The sequence below is a fragment of the Hyla sarda genome, unplaced genomic scaffold (genome assembly GCF_029499605.1).
Source record: "Hyla sarda isolate aHylSar1 unplaced genomic scaffold, aHylSar1.hap1 scaffold_376, whole genome shotgun sequence".
Taxonomy (NCBI): domain Eukaryota; kingdom Metazoa; phylum Chordata; class Amphibia; order Anura; family Hylidae; genus Hyla; species Hyla sarda.
In genome coordinates this window covers 188,357-207,415 of record NW_026610395.1, presented here as the reverse complement: position 1 = coordinate 207,415, position 19,059 = coordinate 188,357, and the positions used below count along the sequence as shown (strand labels likewise).

The 19,059-nt window shown below is 46.0% G+C and overlaps 8 non-coding genes across 8 annotated transcripts; all 8 read right to left on the bottom strand.

The window, feature by feature from the left end:
• Nucleotides 1-855: 855 nt before the first annotated feature.
• On the bottom strand, nucleotides 856-1,046 carry LOC130332352 (U2 spliceosomal RNA). Its single transcript, XR_008875056.1, has one exon. It is a non-coding gene; the product is annotated as a U2 spliceosomal RNA (small nuclear RNA).
• Nucleotides 1,047-3,134: 2,088 nt separating this feature from the next.
• Nucleotides 3,135-3,325, bottom strand: LOC130332351 (U2 spliceosomal RNA). Its single transcript, XR_008875055.1, has one exon. It is a non-coding gene; the product is annotated as a U2 spliceosomal RNA (small nuclear RNA).
• Nucleotides 3,326-5,411: 2,086 nt separating this feature from the next.
• LOC130332350 (U2 spliceosomal RNA) lies at nucleotides 5,412-5,602 on the bottom strand. The gene has a single exon (XR_008875054.1). It is a non-coding gene; the product is annotated as a U2 spliceosomal RNA (small nuclear RNA).
• Nucleotides 5,603-7,688: 2,086 nt separating this feature from the next.
• On the bottom strand, nucleotides 7,689-7,879 carry LOC130332349 (U2 spliceosomal RNA). The gene has a single exon (XR_008875053.1). It is a non-coding gene; the product is annotated as a U2 spliceosomal RNA (small nuclear RNA).
• Nucleotides 7,880-9,965: 2,086 nt separating this feature from the next.
• LOC130332347 (U2 spliceosomal RNA) lies at nucleotides 9,966-10,156 on the bottom strand. Its single transcript, XR_008875052.1, has one exon. It is a non-coding gene; the product is annotated as a U2 spliceosomal RNA (small nuclear RNA).
• A 2,090-nt stretch (nucleotides 10,157-12,246) lies between these two features.
• Nucleotides 12,247-12,437, bottom strand: LOC130332346 (U2 spliceosomal RNA). The gene has a single exon (XR_008875051.1). It is a non-coding gene; the product is annotated as a U2 spliceosomal RNA (small nuclear RNA).
• A 2,086-nt stretch (nucleotides 12,438-14,523) lies between these two features.
• Nucleotides 14,524-14,714, bottom strand: LOC130332345 (U2 spliceosomal RNA). The gene has a single exon (XR_008875050.1). It is a non-coding gene; the product is annotated as a U2 spliceosomal RNA (small nuclear RNA).
• Nucleotides 14,715-16,795: 2,081 nt separating this feature from the next.
• LOC130332344 (U2 spliceosomal RNA) lies at nucleotides 16,796-16,986 on the bottom strand. The gene has a single exon (XR_008875049.1). It is a non-coding gene; the product is annotated as a U2 spliceosomal RNA (small nuclear RNA).
• Nucleotides 16,987-19,059: the final 2,073 nt, after the last annotated feature.

Genomic DNA, 19,059 nt, shown 5'->3' with positions numbered 1-19,059 from the left:
ATTTTTACAACATTATACATAGGTGCTGAATACATAAAAAGCGACTGTTCAGCGACAGACAAGTCGCATCGGCTGAAAGTAGGCCAGAATGTCAGTCCATGTTGGAGCAGGTTTAGATACAGTCTAAAGCATAGATCTCAAAGTCTGTGCACAGAATTTAGCAAGGGCCTCGCACCTTCTGATGCATCAGGTAGGTGCACTATAGCATAGCCTAACCCTCTGTACTTTGGTCTATATTGATGCGGGACATAGACAGCCAGCTGATGACCAATCCATTAGTGCAATGGATGGCTGGAAGCATTTGTCTTTGCCTTTGCAATACCACAGAAGCAATGCATGGTCAATGTACAGCAATGACACACCTGTGTGAACAGCCAGGAGACCCCCCCATGTTATGTTACATAGTTACATAGTTAGTACGGTCGAAAAAAGACATATGTCCATCAAGTTCAACCAGGGAATTAAGGGGTAGGGGTGTGGCGCGATATTGGGGAAGGGATGAGATTTTATATTTCTTCATAAGCATTAATCTTATTTTGTCAATTAGGAACATTCAGCACCCACCCGCTATCAAGGCAGCTGCCTATCATGTCATGCCCTACCTGCACAGGTGTGCTGGCTACTCAAATGATCCAATTAAGGAGGCCATTTAGTCAGCAGCAGCAGAAGTCCTGTGCCTGGACGCTCCAACAGCGGCCAGACACAAGCAGAAGCAGCAGAAGCAGCAGCAGCACCACCTTTTGTTTTTTGGCTGCAGCAGCAGCAGCAGCAGCAAGGCCCACAGGGCTGGCTAGCTGGCTAGCCAGCAAGCAGGTAGCAATGAAAGTAGGAATCTTTCTTTTTAACCCTGTAAGGGGGTGGTGCACTGTACCCGAAGATACTGCCATATCGGGTCAATGCATAGGGCGACGGAAGCAAGCTTCGAAATCGGCCCCCGTTCTCAAAAATCCATTTAATATATGGTCCCCAGATAGGGGACGTATCAGATATTAAACTGATAAGAACAGATACTACACTTGATCTTAGCCAAAAGGCCGAGAAGCGATAACCGTGAAAGGGGCGGGCCCAACAAGGTCCCCTTCATGGGCACTATCACTGCTTGCTGTCAGGGAGGCTGCCAGACAATTTTCCATGCACACTCTGGGCTGGGGGGCAGTCAACCACCAGTACACACAGCAGAACCTAAACCCATACCATTATTGCTAAGCAGCAAGACAGGGGCCCATTGCACTCCCACGGGGCCTTTTTAAATGCAATCCATAACCCGGATTTGCCAGGAACCCTTCTTACTCCTCCTACTTGCATGTGACACTGGGCTTAGGATCTGCATAGGAAACACACACACAAGCACACACCTACCTTTGTTGCCTGCAGATGCCTCCTTGGCTGTCCCCAAACGGTATCAAACCAACACCCACGGGAAGCTGTAAGCATAGAGGACATGCCTGCACCCCATTGGACTTACCTGTGTGGGTTAAATCCGGGTTATTTGACAACCTATGGCGGTGATGGTTCTGCTCAGGCAGAGCAGTGCTGATGCTCCTCATAAAGCTGTCGCTGCTGTGAAGGTTCTAGGTGACATCACAATCCCTATGGTTACATACACAACAAAGCTGGGTTGTTGTTGTTTACACTCTGCAAGGCCTGTGGAAGTGAGTGACATCATAGCACTGTAGTTCTGAGGGTTCTAGATGGATGCAACAATCTCCTGTTGCTTCTATGAAGGCCATAATAGACGACATCACCAAACAGCTCCATAGTCACATACACAGCAAAGGAGAGATGTTGTTTACACCTAGTGATGTCAGTGGTATTGAGTGACATCACAGCACAGTGCTAAGGCTCCTGGGCCTGGACACAGCAGCGGCTGCAATATCTCAACGGAGAATACGTTTATATATATGTGTGTGTGTGCGCGTATATATATATATATATATATATATATATATATATATATATATCTCCGCCGAAATCACTTTTAAACCCATTTCCACCTTTTTTTCCCTTCTCTTCCTCTTACTTTTTTTTCACGTTTTTTTACGTTTTTCTCCTTTTCGCCTCTTTTCTGGGCGTATTATTCTTCTTTTTCTTCTTTTTTTTCGTCTAATGCATACCCCATCAGTGCAGCAATGCTTATTCAATACCGCCAGCAGATGGAGACACTGGGGGATAATTTTCTAAGGATTTATACTGATTTTTCCTGTCTGAATTTGTCGCACAGAAAGTTGCAGGCCAAATATGTGTGACATTTCTGCGACTTTAGCTTCTAGAGCATTTTTACAACATTATACATAGGTGCTGAATACATAAAAAGCGACTGTTCAGCGACAGACAAGTCGCATCGGCTGAAAGTAGGCCAGAATGTCAGTCCATGTTGGAGCAGGTTTAGATACAGTCTAAAGCATAGATCTCAAAGTCTGTGCACAGAATTTAGCAAGGGCCTCGCACCTTCTGATGCATCAGGTAGGTGCACTATAGCATAGCCTAACCCTCTGTACTTTGGTCTATATTGATGCGGGACATAGACAGCCAGCTGATGACCAATCCATTAGTGCAATGGATGGCTGGAAGCATTTGTCTTTGCCTTTGCAATACCACAGAAGCAATGCATGGTCAATGTACAGCAATGACACACCTGTGTGAACAGCCAGGAGACCCCCCCATGTTATGTTACATAGTTACATAGTTAGTACGGTCGAAAAAAGACATATGTCCATCAAGTTCAACCAGGGAATTAAGGGGTAGGGGTGTGGCGCGATATTGGGGAAGGGATGAGATTTTATATTTCTTCATAAGCATTAATCTTATTTTGTCAATTAGGAACATTCAGCACCCACCCGCTATCAAGGCAGCTGCCTATCATGTCATGCCCTACCTGCACAGGTGTGCTGGCTACTCAAATGATCCAATTAAGGAGGCCATTTAGTCAGCAGCAGCAGAAGTCCTGTGCCTGGACGCTCCAACAGCGGCCAGACACAAGCAGAAGCAGCAGAAGCAGCAGCAGCACCACCTTTTGTTGTTTGGCTGCAGCAGCAGCAGCAGCAGCAGCAGCAGAGCCCACAGGGCTGGCTAGCTGGCTAGCCAGCAAGCAGGTAGCAATGAAAGTAGGAATCTTTCTTTTTAACCCTGTAAGGGGGTGGTGCACTGTACCCGAAGATACTGCCATATCGGGTCAATGCATAGGGCGACGGAAGCAAGCTTCGAAATCGGCCCCCGTTCTCAAAAATCCATTTAATATATGGTCCCCAGATAGGGGACGTATCAGATATTAAACTGATAAGAACAGATACTACACTTGATCTTAGCCAAAAGGCCGAGAAGCGATAACCGTGAAAGGGGCGGGCCCAACAAGGTCCCCTTCATGGGCACTATCACTGCTTGCTGTCAGGGAGGCTGCCAGACAATTTTCCATGCACACTCTGGGCTGGGGGGCAGTCAACCACCAGTACACACAGCAGAACCTAAACCCATACCATTATTGCTAAGCAGCAAGACAGGGGCCCATTGCACTCCCACGGGGCCTTTTTAAATGCAATCCATAACCCGGATTTGCCAGGAACCCTTCTTACTCCTCCTACTTGCATGTGACACTGGGCTTAGGATCTGCATAGGAAACACACACACAAGCACACACCTACCTTTGTTGCCTGCAGATGCCTCCTTGGCTGTCCCCAAACGGTATCAAACCAACACCCACGGGAAGCTGTAAGCATAGAGGACATGCCTGCACCCCATTGGACTTACCTGTGTGGGTTAAATCCGGGTTATTTGACAACCTATGGCGGTGATGGTTCTGCTCAGGCAGAGCAGTGCTGATGCTCCTCATAAAGCTGTCGCTGCTGTGAAGGTTCTAGGTGACATCACAATCCCTATGGTTACATACACAACAAAGCTGGGTTGTTGTTGTTTACACTCTGCAAGGCCTGTGGAAGTGAGTGACATCATAGCACTGTAGTTCTGAGGGTTCTAGATGGATGCAACAATCTCCTGTTGCTTCTATGAAGGCCATAATAGACGACATCACCAAACAGCTCCATAGTCACATACACAGCAAAGGAGAGATGTTGTTTACACCTAGTGATGTCAGTGGTATTGAGTGACATCACAGCACAGTGCTAAGGCTCCTGGGCCTGGACACAGCAGCGGCTGCAATATCTCAACGGAGAATACGTTTATATATATGTGTGTGTGTGCGCGTATATATATATATATATATATATATATATATATATATATATATATTTCTCCGCCGAAATCACTTTTAAACCCATTTCCACCTTTTTTTCCCTTCTCTTCCTCTTACTTTTTTTTCACGTTTTTTTACGTTTTTCTCCTTTTCGCCTCTTTTCTGGGCGTATTATTCTTCTTTTTCTTCTTTTTTTTCGTCTAATGCATACCCCATCAGTGCAGCAATGCTTATTCAATACCGCCAGCAGATGGAGACACTGGGGGATAATTTTCTAAGGATTTATACTGATTTTTCCTGTCTGAATTTGTCGCACAGAAAGTTGCAGGCCAAATATGTGTGACATTTCTGCGACTTTAGCTTCTAGAGCATTTTTACAACATTATACATAGGTGCTGAATACATAAAAAGCGACTGTTCAGCGACAGACAAGTCGCATCGGCTGAAAGTAGGCCAGAATGTCAGTCCATGTTGGAGCAGGTTTAGATACAGTCTAAAGCATAGATCTCAAAGTCTGTGCACAGAATTTAGCAAGGGCCTCGCACCTTCTGATGCATCAGGTAGGTGCACTATAGCATAGCCTAACCCTCTGTACTTTGGTCTATATTGATGCGGGACATAGACAGCCAGCTGATGACCAATCCATTAGTGCAATGGATGGCTGGAAGCATTTGTCTTTGCCTTTGCAATACCACAGAAGCAATGCATGGTCAATGTACAGCAATGACACACCTGTGTGAACAGCCAGGAGACCCCCCCATGTTATGTTACATAGTTACATAGTTAGTACGGTCGAAAAAAGACATATGTCCATCAAGTTCAACCAGGGAATTAAGGGGTAGGGGTGTGGCGCGATATTGGGGAAGGGATGAGATTTTATATTTCTTCATAAGCATTAATCTTATTTTGTCAATTAGGAACATTCAGCACCCACCCGCTATCAAGGCAGCTGCCTATCATGTCATGCCCTACCTGCACAGGTGTGCTGGCTACTCAAATGATCCAATTAAGGAGGCCATTTAGTCAGCAGCAGCAGAAGTCCTGTGCCTGGACGCTCCAACAGCGGCCAGACACAAGCAGAAGCAGCAGAAGCAGCAGCAGCACCACCTTTTGTTTTTTGGCTGCAGCAGCAGCAGCAGCAGCAAGGCCCACAGGGCTGGCTAGCTGGCTAGCCAGCAAGCAGATAGCAATGAAAGTAGGAATCTTTCTTTTTAACCCTGTAAGGGGGTGGTGCACTGTACCCGAAGATACTGCCATATCGGGTCAATGCATAGGGCGACGGAAGCAAGCTTCGAAATCGGCCCCCGTTCTCAAAAATCCATTTAATATATGGTCCCCAGATAGGGGACGTATCAGATATTAAACTGATAAGAACAGATACTACACTTGATCTTAGCCAAAAGGCCGAGAAGCGATAACCGTGAAAGGGGCGGGCCCAACAAGGTCCCCTTCATGGGCACTATCACTGCTTGCTGTCAGGGAGGCTGCCAGACAATTTTCCATGCACACTCTGGGCTGGGGGGCAGTCAACCACCAGTACACACAGCAGAACCTAAACCCATACCATTATTGCTAAGCAGCAAGACAGGGGCCCATTGCACTCCCACGGGGCCTTTTTAAATGCAATCCATAACCCGGATTTGCCAGGAACCCTTCTTACTCCTCCTACTTGCATGTGACACTGGGCTTAGGATCTGCATAGGAAACACACACACAAGCACACACCTACCTTTGTTGCCTGCAGATGCCTCCTTGGCTGTCCCCAAACGGTATCAAACCAACACCCACGGGAAGCTGTAAGCATAGAGGACATGCCTGCACCCCATTGGACTTACCTGTGTGGGTTAAATCCGGGTTATTTGACAACCTATGGCGGTGATGGTTCTGCTCAGGCAGAGCAGTGCTGATGCTCCTCATAAAGCTGTCGCTGCTGTGAAGGTTCTAGGTGACATCACAATCCCTATGGTTACATACACAACAAAGCTGGGTTGTTGTTGTTTACACTCTGCAAGGCCTGTGGAAGTGAGTGACATCATAGCACTGTAGTTCTGAGGGTTCTAGATGGATGCAACAATCTCCTGTTGCTTCTATGAAGGCCATAATAGACGACATCACCAAACAGCTCCATAGTCACATACACAGCAAAGGAGAGATGTTGTTTACACCTAGTGATGTCAGTGGTATTGAGTGACATCACAGCACAGTGCTAAGGCTCCTGGGCCTGGACACAGCAGCGGCTGCAATATCTCAACGGAGAATACGTTTATATATATGTGTGTGTGTGCGCGTATATATATATATATATATATATATATATATATATATATATATATTTCTCCGCCGAAATCACTTTTAAACCCATTTCCACCTTTTTTTCCCTTCTCTTCCTCTTACTTTTTTTTCACGTTTTTTTACGTTTTTCTCCTTTTCGCCTCTTTTCTGGGCGTATTATTCTTCTTTTTCTTCTTTTTTTTCGTCTAATGCATACCCCATCAGTGCAGCAATGCTTATTCAATACCGCCAGCAGATGGAGACACTGGGGGATAATTTTCTAAGGATTTATACTGATTTTTCCTGTCTGAATTTGTCGCACAGAAAGTTGCAGGCCAAATATGTGTGACATTTCTGCGACTTTAGCTTCTAGAGCATTTTTACAACATTATACATAGGTGCTGAATACATAAAAAGCGACTGTTCAGCGACAGACAAGTCGCATCGGCTGAAAGTAGGCCAGAATGTCAGTCCATGTTGGAGCAGGTTTAGATACAGTCTAAAGCATAGATCTCAAAGTCTGTGCACAGAATTTAGCAAGGGCCTCGCACCTTCTGATGCATCAGGTAGGTGCACTATAGCATAGCCTAACCCTCTGTACTTTGGTCTATATTGATGCGGGACATAGACAGCCAGCTGATGACCAATCCATTAGTGCAATGGATGGCTGGAAGCATTTGTCTTTGCCTTTGCAATACCACAGAAGCAATGCATGGTCAATGTACAGCAATGACACACCTGTGTGAACAGCCAGGAGACCCCCCCATGTTATGTTACATAGTTACATAGTTAGTACGGTCGAAAAAAGACATATGTCCATCAAGTTCAACCAGGGAATTAAGGGGTAGGGGTGTGGCGCGATATTGGGGAAGGGATGAGATTTTATATTTCTTCATAAGCATTAATCTTATTTTGTCAATTAGGAACATTCAGCACCCACCCGCTATCAAGGCAGCTGCCTATCATGTCATGCCCTACCTGCACAGGTGTGCTGGCTACTCAAATGATCCAATTAAGGAGGCCATTTAGTCAGCAGCAGCAGAAGTCCTGTGCCTGGACGCTCCAACAGCGGCCAGACACAAGCAGAAGCAGCAGAAGCAGCAGCAGCACCACCTTTTGTTTTTTGGCTGCAGCAGCAGCAGCAGCAGCAAGGCCCACAGGGCTGGCTAGCTGGCTAGCCAGCAAGCAGGTAGCAATGAAAGTAGGAATCTTTCTTTTTAACCCTGTAAGGGGGTGGTGCACTGTACCCGAAGATACTGCCATATCGGGTCAATGCATAGGGCGACGGAAGCAAGCTTCGAAATCGGCCCCCGTTCTCAAAAATCCATTTAATATATGGTCCCCAGATAGGGGACGTATCAGATATTAAACTGATAAGAACAGATACTACACTTGATCTTAGCCAAAAGGCCGAGAAGCGATAACCGTGAAAGGGGCGGGCCCAACAAGGTCCCCTTCATGGGCACTATCACTGCTTGCTGTCAGGGAGGCTGCCAGACAATTTTCCATGCACACTCTGGGCTGGGGGGCAGTCAACCACCAGTACACACAGCAGAACCTAAACCCATACCATTATTGCTAAGCAGCAAGACAGGGGCCCATTGCACTCCCACGGGGCCTTTTTAAATGCAATCCATAACCCGGATTTGCCAGGAACCCTTCTTACTCCTCCTACTTGCATGTGACACTGGGCTTAGGATCTGCATAGGAAACACACACACAAGCACACACCTACCTTTGTTGCCTGCAGATGCCTCCTTGGCTGTCCCCAAACGGTATCAAACCAACACCCACGGGAAGCTGTAAGCATAGAGGACATGCCTGCACCCCATTGGACTTACCTGTGTGGGTTAAATCCGGGTTATTTGACAACCTATGGCGGTGATGGTTCTGCTCAGGCAGAGCAGTGCTGATGCTCCTCATAAAGCTGTCGCTGCTGTGAAGGTTCTAGGTGACATCACAATCCCTATGGTTACATACACAACAAAGCTGGGTTATTGTTGTTTACACTCTGCAAGGCCTGTGGAAGTGAGTGACATCATAGCACTGTAGTTCTGAGGGTTCTAGATGGATGCAACAATCTCCTGTTGCTTCTATGAAGGCCATAATAGACGACATCACCAAACAGCTCCATAGTCACATACACAGCAAAGGAGAGATGTTGTTTACACCTAGTGATGTCAGTGGTATTGAGTGACATCACAGCACAGTGCTAAGGCTCCTGGGCCTGGACACAGCAGCGGCTGCAATATCTCAACGGAGAATACGTTTATATATATGTGTGTGTGTGCGCGTATATATATATATATATATATATATATATATATATATATATATATTTCTCCGCCGAAATCACTTTTAAACCCATTTCCACCTTTTTTTCCCTTCTCTTCCTCTTACTTTTTTTTCACGTTTTTTTACGTTTTTCTCCTTTTCGCCTCTTTTCTGGGCGTATTATTCTTCTTTTTCTTCTTTTTTTTCGTCTAATGCATACCCCATCAGTGCAGCAATGCTTATTCAATACCGCCAGCAGATGGAGACACTGGGGGATAATTTTCTAAGGATTTATACTGATTTTTCCTGTCTGAATTTGTCGCACAGAAAGTTGCAGGCCAAATATGTGTGACATTTCTGCGACTTTAGCTTCTAGAGCATTTTTACAACATTATACATAGGTGCTGAATACATAAAAAGCGACTGTTCAGCGACAGACAAGTCGCATCGGCTGAAAGTAGGCCAGAATGTCAGTCCATGTTGGAGCAGGTTTAGATACAGTCTAAAGCATAGATCTCAAAGTCTGTGCACAGAATTTAGCAAGGGCCTCGCACCTTCTGATGCATCAGGTAGGTGCACTATAGCATAGCCTAACCCTCTGTACTTTGGTCTATATTGATGCGGGACATAGACAGCCAGCTGATGACCAATCCATTAGTGCAATGGATGGCTGGAAGCATTTGTCTTTGCCTTTGCAATACCACAGAAGCAATGCATGGTCAATGTACAGCAATGACACACCTGTGTGAACAGCCAGGAGACCCCCCCATGTTATGTTACATAGTTACATAGTTAGTACGGTCGAAAAAAGACATATGTCCATCAAGTTCAACCAGGGAATTAAGGGGTAGGGGTGTGGCGCGATATTGGGGAAGGGATGAGATTTTATATTTCTTCATAAGCATTAATCTTATTTTGTCAATTAGGAACATTCAGCACCCACCCGCTATCAAGGCAGCTGCCTATCATGTCATGCCCTACCTGCACAGGTGTGCTGGCTACTCAAATGATCCAATTAAGGAGGCCATTTAGTCAGCAGCAGCAGAAGTCCTGTGCCTGGACGCTCCAACAGCGGCCAGACACAAGCAGAAGCAGCAGAAGCAGCAGCAGCACCACCTTTTGTTTTTTGGCTGCAGCAGCAGCAGCAGCAGCAAGGCCCACAGGGCTGGCTAGCTGGCTAGCCAGCAAGCAGGTAGCAATGAAAGTAGGAATCTTTCTTTTTAACCCTGTAAGGGGGTGGTGCACTGTACCCGAAGATACTGCCATATCGGGTCAATGCATAGGGCGACGGAAGCAAGCTTCGAAATCGGCCCCCGTTCTCAAAAATCCATTTAATATATGGTCCCCAGATAGGGGACGTATCAGATATTAAACTGATAAGAACAGATACTACACTTGATCTTAGCCAAAAGGCCGAGAAGCGATAACCGTGAAAGGGGCGGGCCCAACAAGGTCCCCTTCATGGGCACTATCACTGCTTGCTGTCAGGGAGGCTGCCAGACAATTTTCCATGCACACTCTGGGCTGGGGGGCAGTCAACCACCAGTACACACAGCAGAACCTAAACCCATACCATTATTGCTAAGCAGCAAGACAGGGGCCCATTGCACTCCCACGGGGCCTTTTTAAATGCAATCCATAACCCGGATTTGCCAGGAACCCTTCTTACTCCTCCTACTTGCATGTGACACTGGGCTTAGGATCTGCATAGGAAACACACACACAAGCACACACCTACCTTTGTTGCCTGCAGATGCCTCCTTGGCTGTCCCCAAACGGTATCAAACCAACACCCACGGGAAGCTGTAAGCATAGAGGACATGCCTGCACCCCATTGGACTTACCTGTGTGGGTTAAATCCGGGTTATTTGACAACCTATGGCGGTGATGGTTCTGCTCAGGCAGAGCAGTGCTGATGCTCCTCATAAAGCTGTCGCTGCTGTGAAGGTTCTAGGTGACATCACAATCCCTATGGTTACATACACAACAAAGCTGGGTTGTTGTTGTTTACACTCTGCAAGGCCTGTGGAAGTGAGTGACATCATAGCACTGTAGTTCTGAGGGTTCTAGATGGATGCAACAATCTCCTGTTGCTTCTATGAAGGCCATAATAGACGACATCACCAAACAGCTCCATAGTCACATACACAGCAAAGGAGAGATGTTGTTTACACCTAGTGATGTCAGTGGTATTGAGTGACATCACAGCACAGTGCTAAGGCTCCTGGGCCTGGACACAGCAGCGGCTGCAATATCTCAACGGAGAATACGTTTATATATATGTGTGTGTGTGCGCGTATATATATATATATATATATATATATATATATATATATATATATATTTCTCCGCCGAAATCACTTTTAAACCCATTTCCACCTTTTTTTCCCTTCTCTTCCTCTTACTTTTTTTTCACGTTTTTTTACGTTTTTCTCCTTTTCGCCTCTTTTCTGGGCGTATTATTCTTCTTTTTCTTCTTTTTTTTCGTCTAATGCATACCCCATCAGTGCAGCAATGCTTATTCAATACCGCCAGCAGATGGAGACACTGGGGGATAATTTTCTAAGGATTTATACTGATTTTTCCTGTCTGAATTTGTCGCACAGAAAGTTGCAGGCCAAATATGTGTGACATTTCTGCGACTTTAGCTTCTAGAGCATTTTTACAACATTATACATAGGTGCTGAATACATAAAAAGCGACTGTTCAGCGACAGACAAGTCGCATCGGCTGAAAGTAGGCCAGAATGTCAGTCCATGTTGGAGCAGGTTTAGATACAGTCTAAAGCATAGATCTCAAAGTCTGTGCACAGAATTTAGCAAGGGCCTCGCACCTTCTGATGCATCAGGTAGGTGCACTATAGCATAGCCTAACCCTCTGTACTTTGGTCTATATTGATGCGGGACATAGACAGCCAGCTGATGACCAATCCATTAGTGCAATGGATGGCTGGAAGCATTTGTCTTTGCCTTTGCAATACCACAGAAGCAATGCATGGTCAATGTACAGCAATGACACACCTGTGTGAACAGCCAGGAGACCCCCCCATGTTATGTTACATAGTTACATAGTTAGTACGGTCGAAAAAAGACATATGTCCATCAAGTTCAACCAGGGAATTAAGGGGTAGGGGTGTGGCGCGATATTGGGGAAGGGATGAGATTTTATATTTCTTCATAAGCATTAATCTTATTTTGTCAATTAGGAACATTCAGCACCCACCCGCTATCAAGGCAGCTGCCTATCATGTCATGCCCTACCTGCACAGGTGTGCTGGCTACTCAAATGATCCAATTAAGGAGGCCATTTAGTCAGCAGCAGCAGAAGTCCTGTGCCTGGACGCTCCAACAGCGGCCAAACACAAGCAGAAGCAGCAGAAGCAGCAGCAGCACCACCTTTTGTTTTTTGGCTGCAGCAGCAGCAGCAGCAGCAGCAGGCCCACAGGGCTGGCTAGCTGGCTAGCCAGCAAGCAGGTAGCAATGAAAGTAGGAATCTTTCTTTTTAACCCTGTAAGGGGGTGGTGCACTGTACCCGAAGATACTGCCATATCGGGTCAATGCATAGGGCGACGGAAGCAAGCTTCGAAATCGGCCCCCGTTCTCAAAAATCCATTTAATATATGGTCCCCAGATAGGGGACGTATCAGATATTAAACTGATAAGAACAGATACTACACTTGATCTTAGCCAAAAGGCCGAGAAGCGATAACCGTGAAAGGGGCGGGCCCAACAAGGTCCCCTTCATGGGCACTATCACTGCTTGCTGTCAGGGAGGCTGCCAGACAATTTTCCATGCACACTCTGGGCTGGGGGGCAGTCAACCACCAGTACACACAGCAGAACCTAAACCCATACCATTATTGCTAAGCAGCAAGACAGGGGCCCATTGCACTCCCACGGGGCCTTTTTAAATGCAATCCATAACCCGGATTTGCCAGGAACCCTTCTTACTCCTCCTACTTGCATGTGACACTGGGCTTAGGATCTGCATAGGAAACACACACACAAGCACACACCTACCTTTGTTGCCTGCAGATGCCTCCTTGGCTGTCCCCAAACGGTATCAAACCAACACCCACGGGAAGCTGTAAGCATAGAGGACATGCCTGCACCCCATTGGACTTACCTGTGTGGGTTAAATCCGGGTTATTTGACAACCTATGGCGGTGATGGTTCTGCTCAGGCAGAGCAGTGCTGATGCTCCTCATAAAGCTGTCGCTGCTGTGAAGGTTCTAGGTGACATCACAATCCCTATGGTTACATACACAACAAAGCTGGGTTGTTGTTGTTTACACTCTGCAAGGCCTGTGGAAGTGAGTGACATCATAGCACTGTAGTTCTGAGGGTTCTAGATGGATGCAACAATCTCCTGTTGCTTCTATGAAGGCCATAATAGACGACATCACCAAACAGCTCCATAGTCACATACACAGCAAAGGAGAGATGTTGTTTACACCTAGTGATGTCAGTGGTATTGAGTGACATCACAGCACAGTGCTAAGGCTCCTGGGCCTGGACACAGCAGCGGCTGCAATATCTCAACGGAGAATACGTTTATATATATGTGTGTGTGTGCGCGTATATATATATATATATATATATATATATATATATATATATATATTTCTCCGCCGAAATCACTTTTAAACCCATTTCCACCTTTTTTTCCCTTCTCTTCCTCTTACTTTTTTTTCACGTTTTTTTACGTTTTTCTCCTTTTCGCCTCTTTTCTGGGCGTATTATTCTTCTTTTTCTTCTTTTTTTTCGTCTAATGCATACCCCATCAGTGCAGCAATGCTTATTCAATACCGCCAGCAGATGGAGACACTGGGGGATAATTTTCTAAGGATTTATACTGATTTTTCCTGTCTGAATTTGTCGCACAGAAAGTTGCAGGCCAAATATGTGTGACATTTCTGCGACTTTAGCTTCTAGAGCATTTTTACAACATTATACATAGGTGCTGAATACATAAAAAGCGACTGTTCAGCGACAGACAAGTCGCATCGGCTGAAAGTAGGCCAGAATGTCAGTCCATGTTGGAGCAGGTTTAGATACAGTCTAAAGCATAGATCTCAAAGTCTGTGCACAGAATTTAGCAAGGGCCTCGCACCTTCTGATGCATCAGGTAGGTGCACTATAGCATAGCCTAACCCTCTGTACTTTGGTCTATATTGATGCGGGACATAGACAGCCAGCTGATGACCAATCCATTAGTGCAATGGATGGCTGGAAGCATTTGTCTTTGCCTTTGCAATACCACAGAAGCAATGCATGGTCAATGTACAGCAATGACACACCTGTGTGAACAGCCAGGAGACCCCCCCATGTTATGTTACATAGTTACATAGTTAGTACGGTCGAAAAAAGACATATGTCCATCAAGTTCAACCAGGGAATTAAGGGGTAGGGGTGTGGCGCGATATTGGGGAAGGGATGAGATTTTATATTTCTTCATAAGCATTAATCTTATTTTGTCAATTAGGAACATTCAGCACCCACCCGCTATCAAGGCAGCTGCCTATCATGTCATGCCCTACCTGCACAGGTGTGCTGGCTACTCAAATGATCCAATTAAGGAGGCCATTTAGTCAGCAGCAGCAGAAGTCCTGTGCCTGGACGCTCCAACAGCGGCCAGACACAAGCAGAAGCAGCAGAAGCAGCAGCAGCACCACCTTTTGTTTTTTGGCTGCAGCAGCAGCAGCAGCAGCAAGGCCCACAGGGCTGGCTAGCTGGCTAGCCAGCAAGCAGGTAGCAATGAAAGTAGGAATCTTTCTTTTTAACCCTGTAAGGGGGTGGTGCACTGTACCCGAAGATACTGCCATATCGGGTCAATGCATAGGGCGACGGAAGCAAGCTTCGAAATCGGCCCCCGTTCTCAAAAATCCATTTAATATATGGTCCCCAGATAGGGGACGTATCAGATATTAAACTGATAAGAACAGATACTACACTTGATCTTAGCCAAAAGGCCGAGAAGCGATAACCGTGAAAGGGGCGGGCCCAACAAGGTCCCCTTCATGGGCACTATCACTGCTTGCTGTCAGGGAGGCTGCCAGACAATTTTCCATGCACACTCTGGGCTGGGGGGCAGTCAACCACCAGTACACACAGCAGAACCTAAACCCATACCATTATTGCTAAGCAGCAAGACAGGGGCCCATTGCACTCCCACGGGGCCTTTTTAAATGCAATCCATAACCCGGATTTGCCAGGAACCCTTCTTACTCCTCCTACTTGCATGTGACACTGGGCTTAGGATCTGCATAGGAAACACACACACAAGCACACACCTACCTTTGTTGCCTGCAGATGCCTCCTTGGCTGTCCCCAAACGGTATCAAACCAACACCCACGGGAAGCTGTAAGCATAGAGGACATGCCTGCACCCCATTGGACTTACCTGTGTGGGTTAAATCCGGGTTATTTGACAACCTATGGCGGTGATGGTTCTGCTCAGGCAGAGCAGTGCTGATGCTCCTCATAAAGCTGTCGCTGCTGTGAAGGTTCTAGGTGACATCACAATCCCTATGGTTACATACACAACAAAGCTGGGTTGTTGTTGTTTACACTCTGCAAGGCCTGTGGAAGTGAGTGACATCATAGCACTGTAGTTCTGAGGGTTCTAGATGGATGCAACAATCTCCTGTTGCTTCTATGAAGGCCATAATAGACGACATCACCAAACAGCTCCATAGTCACATACACAGCAAAGGAGAGATGTTGTTTACACCTAGTGATGTCAGTGGTATTGAGTGACATCACAGCACAGTGCTAAGGCTCCTGGGCCTGGACACAGCAGCGGCTGCAATATCTCAACGGAGAATACGTTTATATATATGTGTGTGTGTGCGCGTATATATATATATATATATATATATATATATATATATATATTTCTCCGCCGAAATCACTTTTAAACCCATTTCCACCTTTTTTTCCCTTCTCTTCCTCTTACTTTTTTTTCACGTTTTTTTACGTTTTTCTCCTTTTCGCCTCTTTTCTGGGCGTATTATTCTTCTTTTTCTTCTTTTTTTCGTCTAATGCATACCCCATCAGTGCAGCAATGCTTATTCAATACCGCCAGCAGATGGAGACACTGGGGGATAATTTTCTAAGGATTTATACTGATTTTTCCTGTCTGAATTTGTCGCACAGAAAGTTGCAGGCCAAATATGTGTGACATTTCTGCGACTTTAGCTTCTAGAGCATTTTTACAACATTATACATAGGTGCTGAATACATAAAAAGCGACTGTTCAGCGACAGACAAGTCGCATCGGCTGAAAGTAGGCCAGAATGTCAGTCCATGTTGGAGCAGGTTTAGATACAGTCTAAAGCATAGATCTCAAAGTCTGTGCACAGAATTTAGCAAGGGCCTCGCACCTTCTGATGCATCAGGTAGGTGCACTATAGCATAGCCTAACCCTCTGTACTTTGGTCTATATTGATGCGGGACATAGACAGCCAGCTGATGACCAATCCATTAGTGCAATGGATGGCTGGAAGCATTTGTCTTTGCCTTTGCAATACCACAGAAGCAATGCATGGTCAATGTACAGCAATGACACACCTGTGTGAACAGCCAGGAGACCCCCCCATGTTATGTTACATAGTTACATAGTTAGTACGGTCGAAAAAAGACATATGTCCATCAAGTTCAACCAGGGAATTAAGGGGTAGGGGTGTGGCGCGATATTGGGGAAGGGATGAGATTTTATATTTCTTCATAAGCATTAATCTTATTTTGTCAATTAGGAACATTCAGCACCCACCCGCTATCAAGGCAGCTGCCTATCATGTCATGCCCTACCTGCACAGGTGTGCTGGCTACTCAAATGATCCAATTAAGGAGGCCATTTAGTCAGCAGCAGCAGAAGTCCTGTGCCTGGACGCTCCAACAGCGGCCAGACACAAGCAGAAGCAGCAGAAGCAGCAGCAGCACCACCTTTTGTTTTTTGGCTGCAGCAGCAGCAGCAGCAGCAAGGCCCACAGGGCTGGCTAGCTGGCTAGCCAGCAAGCAGGTAGCAATGAAAGTAGGAATCTTTCTTTTTAACCCTGTAAGGGGGTGGTGCACTGTACCCGAAGATACTGCCATATCGGGTCAATGCATAGGGCGACGGAAGCAAGCTTCGAAATCGGCCCCCGTTCTCAAAAATCCATTTAATATATGGTCCCCAGATAGGGGACGTATCAGATATTAAACTGATAAGAACAGATACTACACTTGATCTTAGCCAAAAGGCCGAGAAGCGATAACCGTGAAAGGGGCGGGCCCAACAAGGTCCCCTTCATGGGCACTATCACTGCTTGCTGTCAGGGAGGCTGCCAGACAATTTTCCATGCACACTCTGGGCTGGGGGGCAGTCAACCACCAGTACACACAGCAGAACCTAAACCCATACCATTATTGCTAAGCAGCAAGACAGGGGCCCATTGCACTCCCACGGGGCCTTTTTAAATGCAATCCATAACCCGGATTTGCCAGGAACCCTTCTTACTCCTCCTACTTGCATGTGACACTGGGCTTAGGATCTGCATAGGAAACACACACACAAGCACACACCTACCTTTGTTGCCTGCAGATGCCTCCTTGGCTGTCCCCAAACGGTATCAAACCAACACCCACGGGAAGCTGTAAGCATAGAGGACATGCCTGCACCCCATTGGACTTACCTGTGTGGGTTAAATCCGGGTTATTTGACAACCTATGGCGGTGATGGTTCTGCTCAGGCAGAGCAGTGCTGATGCTCCTCATAAAGCTGTCGCTGCTGTGAAGGTTCTAGGTGACATCACAATCCCTATGGTTACATACACAACAAAGCTGGGTTGTTGTTGTTTACACTCTGCAAGGCCTGTGGAAGTGAGTGACATCATAGCACTGTAGTTCTGAGGGTTCTAGATGGATGCAACAATCTCCTGTTGCTTCTATGAAGGCCATAATAGACGACATCACCAAACAGCTCCATAGTCACATACACAGCAAAGGAGAGATGTTGTTTACACCTAGTGATGTCAGTGGTATTGAGTGACATCACAGCACAGTGCTAAGGCTCCTGGGCCTGGACACAGCAGCGGCTGCAATATCTCAACGGAGAATACGTTTATATATATGTGTGTGTGTGCGCGTATATATATATATATATATATATATATATATATATATATATATTTCTCCGCCGAAATCACTTTTAAACCCATTTCCACCTTTTTTTCCCTTCTCTTCCTCTTACTTTTTTTTCACGTTTTTTTACGTTTTTCTCCTTTTCGCCTCTTTTCTGGGCGTATTATTCTTCTTTTTCTTCTTTTTTTTCGTCTAATGCATACCCCATCAGTGCAGCAATGCTTATTCAATACCGCCAGCAGATGGAGACACTGGGGGATAATTTTCTAAGGATTTATACTGATTTTTCCTGTCTGAATTTGTCGCACAGAAAGTTGCAGGCCAAATATGTGTGACATTTCTGCGACTTTAGCTTCTAGAGCATTTTTACAACATTATACATAGGTGCTGAATACATAAAAAGCGACTGTTCAGCGACAGACAAGTCGCATCGGCTGAAAGTAGGCCAGAATGTCAGTCCATGTTGGAGCAGGTTTAGATACAGTCTAAAGCATAGATCTCAAAGTCTGTGCACAGAATTTAGCAAGGGCCTCGCACCTTCTGATGCATCAGGTAGGTGCACTATAGCATAGCCTAACCCTCTGTACTTTGGTCTATATTGATGCGGGACATAGACAGCCAGCTGATGACCAATCCATTAGTGCAATGGATGGCTGGAAGCATTTGTCTTTGCCTTTGCAATACCACAGAAGCAATGCATGGTCAATGTACAGCAATGACACACCTGTGTGAACAGCCAGTAGACCCCCCCATGTTATGTTACATAGTTACATAGTTAGTACGGTCGAAAAAAGACATATGTCCATCAAGTTCAACCAGGGAATTAAGGGGTAGGGGTGTGGCGCGATATTGGGGAAGGGATGAGATTTTATATTTCTTCATAAGCATTAATCTTATTTTGTCAATTAGGAACATTCAGCACCCACCCGCTATCAAGGCAGCTGCCTATCATGTCATGCCCTACCTGCACAGGTGTGCTGGCTACTCAAATGATCCAATTAAGGAGGCCATTTAGTCAGCAGCAGCAGAAGTCCTGTGCCTGGACGCTCCAACAGCGGCCAGACACAAGCAGAAGCAGCAGAAGCAGCAGCAGCACCACCTTTTGTTTTTTGGCTGCAGCAGCAGCAGCAGCAGCAAGGCCCACAGGGCTGGCTAGCTGGCTAGCCAGCAAGCAGGTAGCAATGAAAGTAGGAATCTTTCTTTTTA